A 14,530-nucleotide genomic window follows, 5' to 3' on the forward strand; every position below is an offset into this window, starting at 1 on the left:
ATAAGTTTTAATATGTTGTGTTATCATTTTCACTTATTTCAAAGTAGTTGCTGATTTCTTTTGAGATTTCCTCCTGGGCCCACTGTTTGTCTAAGAGTGTGTTGCTTGACTTCCATATCCTTGTGCCTAATCTGGTTCTCCAGCCCTTGCAGACTTTCAGTTTCATTTCACTGTGGTCAGAGAAATTATTTTGTATGATTCCAATCTTTCTGAATTCATTGAGACTTTCTCTGTGGCCTAGCCTGTGGTCTATCTGGGAGAATGATCCATATGCACTTGAGAAGAATGTATTTATGCTGTATTTTGTTGTAGTGTTCTGCATATGTCTATTAGGTTCTGATCCTCTAATAAATTATTCAAATCTTTGTTTCTTTATTGATTCTCTGTCAAGATGTTCTGTCTAGTGATAATAATGGTATATTAAAGTCTCCCACAATGATTTTGGAGTCATCGATTCCTCCATTTCGTTTATCCATGTATTTTGAAGCACTCTGTATTTTGAGGCACTTATGTATTTTGAGGCACTCTGATTAGGTCCATAAATATTTATGATTGTTCTTTCTTGATAGGTTACCACTTTTACTAATATGTAGTGCCCATTTTTGTCTCTCACAATAGTTTTGTTTTCAAAGTCTGTTTTGTCTGATATTAGTATAGTTACTTTTGCCTTTTTTGGTTATTAGTTGCTTGTAATATTATTTTTCAGCTATTCACTTTCAACCTTCTTGAATCACTGGGTCTATGGTGAATTTCATATAGACAGCATATAGATGGGTCACATTTCCTTATCCATTCTGCCAATCTGTGTCTCTTGACAGGTGAGTTTAATCCATTAACATTCAGTGTTATTACTCACAAGAAATTACTTACATTAGCCATATTTTCTTTGAAGTTGTGTGTGTCATATGTTGTTTTTATTTCTTTTTTGTCTTTTATGTTCGTCTTAAACTGTCCTCCAACTCCGACTTCAGTTTTTTTCTTTCAAGCTACAGAATTCCCCTTCGTATTTCTTGAAGAGCACATTCATTATTGGCATACTCTGTTAGTTTCTGTTTATCTGTGAATATTTTGAGCTCTCCATCAATTTTGAATGCCAGTTCTACTCAATAGAGTATTCTTGGCTGGAAAATTTTTTCTTTTAGTATCTTGACTATGTCATACTACTGTCTTCTTGCATCCATGGTTTCAGATGAGAAATCAGCACTTAATCTTATTGAGCCTCCCTTGTGTTCGATGGTTCTCTTTTCTCTTGCTGCTCTCAATATTTTCTCTTTGTCTTGAGCATCAGATAATTTCGCAGATATGTTTTGTATTAGGTCTTTGGGATTTATACTGTTTGGGTTGTGCTGTGATTCCTGGGCATGTACCATCCATCTCCCTCAGTAAGTTTGGGAATTTTTCAGCCATTATTTCCTCCAAAAAACCTTCTGTCCCCTTTCCCTTATCTTCTCCTTCTGGGATATTTGTGCATTTTGTGTTGTCATTCAGATCCCTAAGTCTCTATTGGATTTCTTCTCAATTCTTATCTAATAATTCTACTCTTTCTTTGATTTCAGATTTAATGTTTTCCACCTCAATGATTCTTTCCTCTGCCTATTCAATTCTGGTGTTATTTGCTTAGAGTGTTTTTATTTATTTATTTATTTTTTATTTCTTGGATTGTGCCATTCATTACCAACAATTCTGTTATCATTTTCCATATGTTTACAATTTCTTGAGTAGGCTCTGCAAGTGTTTTCTTAATATCCTTAATCTTTTCATTCACTTCATTATAATGAGCCATGATATTAGTTTGGACATCTTTGTTTAGTTGTTCAAAGTTCTGCTTCTCTTTCTGGTTTTAAGTTTTTTTCATTGGTGTGGGCCATGTCTTCCTGATTATTGGTATGTTTTGTAATTTTTTGTGGCTCTCTGCTCATCATTTTATCTTGATGGGTTTCTTCAGTTGGTTATGTCCTCCATGTAGTCTCAGGTTTTATTTAGTTGCTGTTTTTGTGGGTGAATTAAGTTTTCTATTTTACACTTTGTTCTTCTTATTCTATTTCCTTGTTGTTGTCTAAGTTCCCTTGAATGAAAAAGTTTACATCCAGGGGAAGCAAAAGAAGTTAAAAAAAAGATTTAATAGTAATATTGATAGTAAATGTTAGCAGAAGAATCATATAAGACCTAAGAGTTTGAATATTAAACTAATGTAACTGTAGAAATACAGGAATAAAAACGTGGTGCACCTACAAGGAAATGGGAAACTGAATATCAAAAAGAATATAGTGTGAATTAACAGGTCAGTGTGATAAAGAGAGAGGGAAACAGAAAAGAAAGGATAAAAATAGGTAATAAAGGATAGAAAACAGAACGGTTAGAATTAAAAAGTCAGGAAAATTGGGGACTAAACAAAGGTAATTGGAATGTAAGGACAACAACAGAAGGTGGAAGTTAGAAAGATGCAGGAGGGAAATGAGACAGCATTGATTGCCAAAATAAGTACACACAGAAATGAGAAAATCAAGAAAGTGGAATCACACCAATCAAGAAACAAGCTGGCAGCATCGAAATGACTCTCAGTCTCTTTGAAAGAGAGCACCCACACCTTGCTGGGAACCCTAAATACGCTCTTGGAAGCTTATTAAGCACTTCCTACTGTCCCCCTCCCTTAGAGGAGTTGCACAGGACTAGTTAATTGCCTGGCTCCACCTTCTCCCAGACCAATTTTCCCTATCCCAGGGAGGCTAGGTAAATCAGACGGCCTCAGCAGATTTACCTCTCCCATCTTCCTGGTTTCTCCAGAGGCCAGCTGGTATGCTTCTGAAAGCTAAAAAAAGGGGGGTCCAGACCATAGAACCCACACTCAGGGGATCCCTCTCCACCTTTCACCAGAACCCTCCCACTCTCAGAATTTGTCTCTTTTAGATGACTGACTGGCAAGGGTCAGGGTATGCTGTGGCTCCTGCCCTGAGGGAGGGGCTCAGCTGTCCAATAGCTCCTGCATGAAGCATCAGAAACTCATGGTTTGATCTTGCACAATCACGCTTTTTGTTATGCTCTCTGCAGATGGATGCCCTTAAGCATCCTGCTTTTTGGGTTCCCAAAACAGCTCAGTCAGGAAGGATTTTGCTGAACTCAGTTGTTTTACTTAGGAGAGATGATGTAGGTGTACTTAATCTGTCACCATCTTGCCTCTCTCAATTTTTTTTCTTGATTGAATTTTTTATACAAAGTCTTTGTTAATTTCAGAAGAAAAGAAGTTAATATAGGAAGGAAGAGAAGTTGGGAAGAGTGCTGGTGAAGGAAGGGATGGGTCTGTGTGAAAGGACCTTTGTGCAGGAATGCCAAACCCAGCAGTTAGACAGGGTGAAGGACATGTCACTGCTATTTGATAGGATTTGTTATCTTGTTGGTGAATGAATTGCAGTTGCTTAAAGAATTTTATCATATCACAGTTTACATAATGATTTCAAGTACTTTTCACAAGTGAATCAATTTTCTCAGTTTATTCAACTATTTTAAAAGCAGAAACCTGGGAATGATATCTACCCTTTCCCCCCACATACCAACTAACTCTGTAGGGCACAGCTTTCTACTGGGATTCCCTCATTTTTTGTCTGGAGCCAGAACCCTCAGCCCAGAAGAGAAGTGGCTCTTCTCATTCAAGACCCCCAGTACTTGCCCTCTGAATTTGAGTCATTTTCTGGTTGCATAGCAAACAGGAAATCTGCTTCTCCTCCCTTGAGTCTGACCAAGGCCACCAGACATTGAGCAGTGGGGCCAGGGCTGATGAGACCACAGTAAGCAGTAGCCATGTTTAAGGGTAAAGAACACATGTTGAGGTCTGGACCTCAGAAATTCAGGGTCACCCCATTCCTCTCTGCACCCCACCTTGGTCTGCAGGCAACATCTTCAGACTATCACACATAGCTTCAGAGAGAGGGAAACCACCCCATTCCCCACAGACAAAACACCAAAGGTCAGCCCGAATAGGGGTCCTGAATGTGAAAGAGAGCACAGTGCTGACCCTGGTTCTCCCTTGCCTCTTCACGTTTATGGGTCTTGGTCTGTCCCTTTCCTTCACATGGCCTCAGTGTCCCCATCCCTAAATGAGGGCCTAGGACTCATATGTCAGTTGTAGAATTGGAATAGAGCCTGAGGGAGCTTTTTTTGATTCACTATCTTTTACCTTATTTATCCTTGAGTAAGCCAGCATAAGCAAACTATGTCTAGAATTAAATTCATGATCATCCTTGGGAATGGTTATTATGAAAAGGAAACTAATATTTTAATCACAGATTTTTTTTGTTTAAAAATTATTTCAAAGCTGTTTTGACTCTTGACCCCTAACTGAAATCCTAAAATGACTGGGCATAAATAAGACATTAACAGAGAAAGGGATTTATTATTCTTTTATTATTCTCCCAATTACTATGAACAATTAAAAGAATCAGGGAGTTATTGTTAAGTAAAAACAGTTCAGGAGAGTGACTGTGGTTCATGTATTGAGTGCCTGTCTCTGACATGGGAGATCCTGGGTTTGGTTCCTGGTGCCTTCTGAAAAACACAACAAAAAAGAAACACCAAGGAAACAAATGAAAAAAAAACCTCAGGGGATAAGTGATGATTTCTCACTTAAAATGTCCAAGGTTCAATCTCTGGCCCTGGGACCTCAAAAAAACCCACCACATCACAAAAATTCAAAGCCCCTTACCTGGCAGATCCAGTCACAGAAATTCCTCTATTGTTTTATTTTTCCATAAATAATATAACACCAGTTTGTTATTTCATTTATATACCAAACTCTAACTGGCTCTCCTGTTCATAGAAATCCTTTAAATAAAATACATTCCAAGAACTAAAAGCAGCTGTAAGTAGTTAAGATTTCTACTTTGAAATCATCATCAGGACTAACAGGGATGCCTAGGCCCGCCATGACCCTGGACCACCACGTGGCATTAATCTGCATCTTCTGCCCACAGGATCAGAGCTGTGAAAGGGGGCTGTGTATCTGTGGGTCTTGGGCCCAGGAGGAACAGGACTCAGAGAAGGTGACCACTCAGGGGATGGCTGGTGGGGAAAGACAGAGAATGAGCAGGATTCTGCTGACCAAAAACAGCATTTGTCCTGAGCTTATGGAGGAATGGGAGGGGTAGGGACTATATAAAAAGGACAGGGATGGGGAAAGGAGTTGTCTTAAATTGTCATGTTTCCATGCAAAAAAAAAATCATGTACAATTGTGTTAAAGCACCTGTAAACAGAGTGATAGAGAGGGTATATTGTGTACTTTTAAGTTAATATGCATAGAGAAATATAAATAGGTAAAAATTAATATTGGTGTGAATGTGTCTGTAGGTAAATATAGCCACAGTTAGTTTGGCCCCACTGGCCCCAGGGCCTATAGTCAGTCTTATTTAGGCAACTGCCTGAGTAGGAAACAGTGTTGTGGTCTGTAGACCAGGACAGAAAGTGGTCATAAGAGAACCAGGTGGGACTTTGCCTTGATTTAGGAGTCCCCATGGGAGTTTACTTTAAGAAAGTCAGTTGACATTAAAAAAAGGATCAGGAAGCCATTATAAATGGCATTACTTGGCCTAGAATTGTCTCTTAATAAACAATCATCTATCTCCTGTTATGGATTAGTGATATTAACCAGACTCCGACTTTGAATAAAGTTCCAATTGAGAGCTTCATTAGCTGTGCAGTGACTGTCTCATCCTATGCGGAGGAGACAGCGGCCCTGAGTTAAGGGAAGAGGTGTTTTTATAGCCTTTGAGGATGGGGGGGAGAGTTACTAGCAAGCAAGCAGGTACAGAAGCAGAACACTGTGGTTAGCTGAAGATAGTGTATCTATTTTTTTCTTTTTTCAAAGCCCTTTCTTGTGATCAGTCCCATGTTATTTTTTGGCCCTTTTCTTGGGGACAGCCCTAAGTTATTTACTGACACTCTCCTTGGAGACAGCCTAAGTTATTTATTTATCTGAAGGCACATGCAATTCCCATTTCCTAATGTAGTTCTATTCCTATTTTCCCAATGTGGCCTTACCCTTACACTACCAAGAAATGAAAGACCTTCCAAATGGTGTGTTTAACTTTATGATGATTGTCATCCTGTGCAGCAGCCCTTGGGGATGCATCCCTAGGAGGAGGCTTCCCTAGGAATCCCTCCACATTGAAAGCCCTCAGCACAGGGTCAGGGACAAATCATTTGTGGGAGGGGCTTAGCAGTGTTGGGAATGCTGATGAGTCATTTCAGATATAGTAGCTTTAAAACTCTCATGACTGGCTTGCCTAGCTGTCACTTTTGCAGAAAATCCTCTTGAGAAAATACCTGTGAAGAAATAAATTTATTTTGAGATCTTTGAGGCACAGCTAAACTCAAATAATTACACTTGCAATTGTCTTAAAATTAGCCTAATAAACATTTTTTAGCCATTTAGCATTAACTGGCTTTGCATACCCCAGGAAACTAGCTCAACACAGGCTCTCCATTTGTAGTTAAGCAGGGATGTTTATATGGTCCCAAGCTGCCTTGGCACTCCTTGCCCTGCTTCCCCTTCAGCGGACTCCTTCCCACCTGTGGCCTTTGGAAGCTTTTCTGTAGGGGTCCATCCTACAAAACAGTCAACACCATGTCCGATGAATAGATTGTCACTGCCATCTGGTGGTTATGTCTTCTGGGTCAACGACAAAATCCTCCATTTAAATTCCCCACAGCTGCACATCCTGTTAATCTGCTTCTTGTGTTCCCTGAGCATGTGAATTGTGGAATTTCCTTTCCGACCCAAAAAGGGGCTTCACCTGGTGTTCCACTGCTTTTTCTTTAGCTGCCCCAAGGGTAGAGACGGAAGCTGTGGAAGGGGAGCAGATACCTGGATCCTGGCCCCAGATTTGGACAGGAGTATGTCTCAAGTGGGAAACATGTCATGGGGAGTCAAGAAGGAGGAACAGGTGCCAGAGAGCATCCTCCCTTCACCCAGACTCTTCTCTCCATATTTTATCCCAGCTCCAGCTGTCACACCCAGGCTTCGATTGTAGCACCGGGGACATCTTGATCACACATATGTGATGTTACACTGGGGCACCACTTCACATCACCCTCCTCCCCCCAGGTGCTTGGCTCCCTCCATGGAGTCCCCACCCTCTCAGAGCCCTCCCTCTCTTATGCCCATCAACTCTCTGCTGTGTCCTTTTAGCAAATGTCCACAGAGATCTAGAAAGTTCATCTAGGTAGAAGCTAAATGTCTGCCTCCATGCCAGTGATTCTCTAATAGGGGTAGGAAAAGTGAGGAATGGGATTTGCCCCAGACTGGGTGTTTCCCAGAGGCCCTCTAATTTTCAACCTGCAACCTGGGTGGGGGGGGAGGAGTAGTTGAAAGAAGCCTGTGACTGTATCCCATACTCCATTTACACTGATGCTTCTAGCTTTCAGAATGTCTGCATTTGAAAGAAGTGATTGAAATCTGCTATGGGTTTGGGAGCAAAGGTAAGGGACTGTATCTTTTTTTTCTATCTGGTTGCACCATCCTCTTTTTGGTGCTTCATTTTGCATGTGGGGTCAGGGGCTGCACCTCACTGCACAGGTCTGGGATGCCTTTATTTTTTAACAGGAGGTTCCAGGAATTGAACCTGAGTCCTACATATGGTAAATGGGAGCTCAATTGCTTGAGCCAAAGCTGCTTCCTTAGAGTTGCATCTTAAACGATCAACCAAGCCTGAAGCCATCTATAGGAAATTATTCTCAGATAACTAAAAGAACTTCATTAATGCCACATTTGGCAACCTGCACTAAATTCCTGTGACAGGTGACATCCTTCCATCTAAGCTCAGAAGCTTCCTGTGGAATAACAGTGTGAGGACTGGTCTCTAAAGGTAAGTTCATTCTTAAGCTGAAATTCAACAAGTGTTTTAGGCAAAGTCCCCATAGTGGTGACCCATTTGGGGATGAGACCTTTATCCTGGGATTGCCCTTCATATATCTCTGCTTTGGGATCTGGTTTTGGCTGTGAAAATCCTGGGGAGGCCTGTGGAAGGAGGTTGGTAGGGGAAGACCATAGGATGGCCAGCCAGTGGCCACTGTATGGAGCTGATGCCACCCTTGACCTGAGAACACAGAGACCGCTGATCCCCAGATCTTGGGGAAGGGCAAATGGGAACCATCTGTGATCTTATGTATGCAATTGTCAGGGATTCTGTTTATTCCAGGCAAGGTGTTAAGACATCAATAACAATACTACGGGAAGTAATACCAATAGAAGTGACTACTAGTCACTGCTCTCGGATAAGAATTGTTTCAATATTCACAGTTCCTCAAGGGGCAGGGGACTGGGCTTTTTATACAGGAGGAGGAGGCAGGGACACTTCTGTAAAGGGGTGTGTGGACCCATGTAGAGTGGGTGCCTGGGTTTGATCTGTGACTGGTGTGTGACCCTCCCTCCTGCTGATAGCTCACCTGGCCCAAGGCTTGCTGGCAGTAGGAGCCTTGGTTGATCCAGGCTGCCTGGTAACATGGGCAGAGGGATTTCCTCACAAAAAATGTTCCATGACTGTGTCAAAGGGGCCTCCCCAAGGCTGGAGATATACTCAGGGTATCTTCTATCACAAGGCTCAAAGAAAAGTTCTGTCCATAGCATCATCTCCACCTTTTTATGTAAAAACGTGGCCTTATGAATTGTTGGTGGGAATCTGCCTTGTCTATCAGCCAGCTCTGCAGAGAACTGTCTCTCTCCTTTTGTATGTAAATAGAGGAGGGCCTCAGAGTCTTTAGTGTTAGGAGTCAATTACCTCTGTCTCTTTTCTTTCTGGGATGAGAGGGGCCACTCACACCCCCAGTTACACTTACCAGGCTGCCCTTTCTCCTCATTCCTCTATTTTTCACCCTGTTCATGATCATTTTTATTGTTATTTTTTTGAGTTCTTGTGACCAAGAAAACAGCTGCTTAAAGATTTGTGTACAAGATTGTATGTGGAAATATTTTCCATTCTCTTGAGTAAATATTTACAAGTGGGACTAAAGGAATATTTGTTAAGTGTATGATTTACTTTAGAAGAAACTGATATTATATTCCAAAGTGGCAGTTTTGTTTTGTTTGGTATTCATATGAGTAAAACATATGAGTTCCTGTTGTTCTGCATTCATGCCACTATTTGATATTCTCATTTTTTTCAAACTAGTGCTAGTGTTGTCCTACGAGGTTCTAATTTGCATTTCCCTCATGGCTAATATGTAGAACATTTTTTCATATATTTTTTCCTACCTATGTATTTTTTTAAAAGGTACTATTAGGATCACTTAGCTATTTCTAAAATTAGAATGTTTGTATTCTTATGGTTGAGGTTTTTTCTAATGGTCACAGAAGAAGCTTCCTTCCTTCATTTTTCTCCCCATTGAAAGTAACTGTGACATTCAGAACATAGCCTGCTGCAAACACACAATGAGACATTTAATCATGAGCTGTACTAGGTTAGACATGCTTATGATTAACCAGGAAAATAGATTCATGTGTTATGTTTCATTTTTAATTCTCCATCAGTGATAGAAACAGGAGAATATATATGGTTGAATTTTGAGTATTCTTTGTATATATCTCTAAGGAAGAAATACAAATGGCCAAAAAGCACATGAAAAGATCCACAGTTCTGTGGTAACCGCTCTGGTCAAGGGCAGTCTGGGGCACCTCCCTGAAAAAAAACCCTCTTCCGAGTCCCGAGCTTATACTGACCTGCTTAGGCTAAGAGGCGCCTTGTGTTCCCACAATGGACACAGCTGGGGATGGTTGAAACAAAAGGCTGAGTGAGTGTTGTGCAGTGTCAACACACAGAGGAAACATGGGAAGCACAGAAAGTAGGACCCCATTAAGTTATAGGCAGAAAAACTTTCCCTGAGTTTTCCACGAAGATGTGGCATAAAGTTCTAACCAGGAAATGTTAGAATGCTTTGTGAACTACAATGGCTGGCTTTTGGCATGGGCTGGCCCCAGGAGGGCACCTTTGACCCCGGATCATCTGTAAAGTCCATGAGATGTTAACGAGAAAACCAGAGTACCCTGGCCAGTTCCCCTACATTGATGCCTGGCAGGAAACTGCAAGTCAAAGTCCGCCCTAGTTAAGGGTAGTAAGGAAGCCAGGATTTGCCTGATACAAAAGCCCACAGGTGCTGTCTCAGGAACCAGGCCAAACAGGTGCCTTGCAAAGGGTCCAGAGAAAGTAAGCCCCAAATCTAGGCCCACCCATTCTAGAGGGGCCACCAACTTATGAGATTGTTCCTACAGTGCCAGTGCCGAGGAGTGTGGATGAGCCAATTTTCCCAAGCAATGCAACCTCGCTGCCCCGACTGCCATCTCCACTGCCGTCCTCCCTGAGCAGTATGACCTCGCTACCCTGACAGCTGTCTCCACTGCCATCCTTCCTGAACAGCGTGACCTCACTGCCCCCACACCCACCGTCCTCCCTGAGCAGCGCTACCTCGCAGCCGTTCCTGCAGCCGCTTCCATAGCCATTCCCACAGCCATTCCCACAGCCGATTCTGCAGCTGCTTTCTCCAAGCAACACAGCCCAGCTGTTCCTACAGCCACTCCCACAGTCCTTTCCACAGCCGGTTCAGTTCCATGGCCACTTTCTCCAAGAAACAGGAGCCAGCTGCTCCTGCAGCTGTTTCCACAGCCGGTTTCGCAGCTGCTTTCTCCAAGCAACACAGCGCAGCTGCTACAGCAGCCGCTCCCACAGCAGGTTCTGCTGGCAATTTCTCCAAGCAACATGGCCCAGCCACTCCCGCAGCCACTCCCACAGCCGCTTTCTCCAAACAGTGCAGCCTCTGCACCTCTGCAATGGCTGTCTCCACCAATCTTGACCACTGGCAGCATAGTGCTGGCCATCACTCAGGAGGAGTCCCTGAAAGATAGCAACTCAGACCACGAGGAGCCCCAGGGACAGGTGGAGCAGGGAGAAGGGCCACCCTGCAGCTACCTCTCTCTGAAGCCTGGGCTCCAATTTATTATGATGCTGATGACCATATACAAGGAGGACACTTCACTACTACTGATCTCTTTATCTGGAAAAGTCACACCCCACATACCTGGAGAAGCCTCAGGTCATGATGGACCTCTTCCAGTCTATCATTCAAACCTGCAAACCCTCGACCTGGGCTGACTGACTGTAAGCAGCTCCTTATGACCTTACTCAACTTCAAGGAGAGAATGTGAGTCACAAAAGGAGCTTTCACCTGGCTTAAAGAGCACCCATCTGGTGGAAGCCTGGACAGGGATCAATATGCCCACACTCAGTTCCCAGACAAGGACCCCCAATGGGATCCCAATGACATGACCAGGCCCAACTGTTTAGAAATTTTCCATAGGGCCTTAGTTGAAGGTTTCAGAGCTGGGAGACAAAAGGTAGTAAACATGGCAAAGACCACCCAAGTCCTACAGACTCTCGAGGGAAGTTGGCTCAATTCTGACAGGATTGACTCCTGACATTTATTTCAAACTTTGGGGTGTGATACGATACTACTTTTGTTGTGGATTTTCAATTTGTTCTACTTTTTAGCCATGGTAGCTCTTTGCAGTGCATCCTATTGCTCTTTACTATAACCCTATCATTGACGGGTTTATTTTACATCTATTTACTTTTTGGTACTACAAAATATTCCAGATCTTTCTTGCATATTTCTTTCCTAGAAAGAGCAATTTCTCTAAGAAGGCATTTATTGGAGAATGGTTTTAAAACCTAAAGTCTGGGCATTATCTCTGCTCATTGTTACTGCAGCCTTGAGGGCCTCTCTGCAGAGAGTGTAAGGAAATATATGTGTATATACTAAGATGTGTACATGCACATATCTAGAACAACAAGAAACCTCCCCTTTAAGAAATTCTAAAGAGAATTCTGCAGGAAGAAAGGAAAAAACAGGACAGGCAGAGTTCGAGGAGAGTGTAAGAACAACAAAAAAGACAAAAAGACAAGGGAAAAAAAGCACACAAAATATGACAAACACAACTCCAATCAAAATATGGCTAACACAAATAATTCCTTGAAAGTGATAACACTGAAGGTCAATGAACTTAACTCACCTATCAAAAGATTCAGACTGGGATATTGGATAAGGAAATATGACCCATCTATATGCTGTCTACAAGAGACACATCTTAGACCCAGAGACTCATGGAGGTTGAAAGTGAATGGTGGGAAAATAATCTTACAAGCAAACAATAATCAAAAAATTGCAGGAGTAGCTATATTAATATTAGACAAAATAGACTTTAAATGCAAAACAATGTTGAGAGACAAAGAAGGATACTACATTTCAGTAAAAGGGAAAATCTGTCAAGAAGATCAAACAATCATAAATATTTATGCTCCTAACAAGGGGTCCTCTAAATACGTGAGGCAAATGCTGGAAAAACTAAGTGAAAGAAGAGATGCATCTACAATTATAGTGGGGGATTTTAATACACCACTATCAACTCTGGACAGAACATCTCAAAAGAGAATCACTAAAGAAACAAAACATTTGAACAGTATATTAGAGGAGCTGGATCTAATAGACATATATAGATCATTACAACCAAACACAGCAGGATATACATTTTCCTCAAGTGCACATGGATCATTATCCAGGATAGACCATATGCTAGGCCACAAAGAAAGGCTTAATGAATTCAGAAAGATCGAAATCATACAAAATAATATCTCTGACCACAGTGGAGTGAAGCTGGAAATTTGCAAGGTTCAGAGGCCCAGATTTCAGACCGTGATTTGGAAATTAAACAGCACACTCTTAGAAAAACAGTGGGTCAAAGAGGAAATCTCAAAAGAAATCAAAGACTACCTTGAAACAAATAATAATGATAACACAACATACAAAAATTTATGGGATGCAGCAAAAGCAGTACTGAGAGGGAAATTGATAGCCATAAATTCATATATCAAAAAGAAGAAAGAGCAAAAATTTAAGAACTAACTGCACATTTGGAGGTATTAGAAAAACAACAACAAAGTAATCTAATAGGAAGAAGAAGGAAGGAAATAACAAAGAAAAGAGCAGAACTAAACAAAATAAAATATAAGAAAGTACTTGAAAATATCAACAAGACCAAGAGCTGTATTTTTGAGAAGATCAATAAAATTGACAAACCTTTAGCGAGACTAAAAGTAAAAAAAGAAAAAAGATGCAAATACACAAAATAAGAAATGAGAAAGGCGATATTACCACTGACCCCACAGAAATAAAGACTCTCATAAGAGGATACTTTGAAAAAACTATATTCCAACAAAAATGAGAATTCAGAGGAAATGGACAAATTCCTAGAAACACATAAGCAGCCCATATTGACAAAAGAAGAAATTGATGATCTCGACAAACCAATCACTAGTAAAGAGATAGAATCAGTCATTAAAAACCTCCCAACTAAGAAGAGCCCAGGGCAAGACGGCTTCACAGGTGAATTCTACAAAACATTCCAGAAAGAACAAACACCAATCCTGCTGAAACTATTCCAAAAAATTGAAACAGAAGGAACATTGCTGAACTCCTTCTATGATGCCAACATTACCCTAGTACCAAAGCCAAACAAATACACCACAAGAAAAGAAAATGACAGACCAATTTCTCTAATGAACCTAGACGCAAAAATACTTAACAAAATACTTGCTAATTGTATTCAACAACACATTAAATGAATTATACACCATGACCAAGTGAGATTCATTCCAGGTATGCAAGGATGGTTCAACATAAGAAAATCAATCAATGTAATACACCATATAAATAGATTGAAGGAAAAAATCACATGATTATAACTATAGATGCAGAAAAACCATTTGACAAAATACAGCACACTTTCTTGATAAAAATCCTCCAAAAGATCGGAATACAAGGAAATTTTTTGAACATGATAAAGAGTATATATGAAAAACCCACAGCCAACATCGTTTACAATGGAGAAATCCTAAATTCCTTCTCTCTAAAGTGAGGAACAAGACAAGGATGCCCATTGTCGCCCCTTCTATTTAACAGTGACTTAGAAGTACTTGCTGAAATACTGAGGCAAGAACCAGATATAAAAGGTATTCAAATTGGAAAGGAAGAAGTCAAAATTACATTATTTGAAGATGACATGATCCTATACATAGAAAACCCTGAGAGATCTACAACAAAGCTTCCAGGACTCATAAATGAGTTTAGTAAAATCGCAGGTTATAAGTTCAATGTGCAAAAATCAGTAGCATTTTTGTACACCAATAATGAGCAAGATCAGGAGGAAATCAGGAAACAAATACCATTTACAATAGTAAGTAAAAAAATAAAATATTTAGGAATAAATTTAACTAAAGATGTAAAAAACTTATACACTGAGAACTATACAAGACTGTTCAAGGAAATCAAAGAAGATCTAAATAAATGGAAGAATATTCCCTGTTCATGGATAGGAAGACTAAATATTACTAAGATGTCTATTCTACCAAAACTGATCTACACATTCAATGCAATCCCAATAAAAACCAACACAGCCTTCTTTAAGGAACTAGAAAAACTAACTATGAAATTTATGTA

This window comes from Dasypus novemcinctus, chromosome 22 (genome assembly GCF_030445035.2).
Source record: "Dasypus novemcinctus isolate mDasNov1 chromosome 22, mDasNov1.1.hap2, whole genome shotgun sequence".
NCBI lineage: Eukaryota > Metazoa > Chordata > Mammalia > Cingulata > Dasypodidae > Dasypus > Dasypus novemcinctus.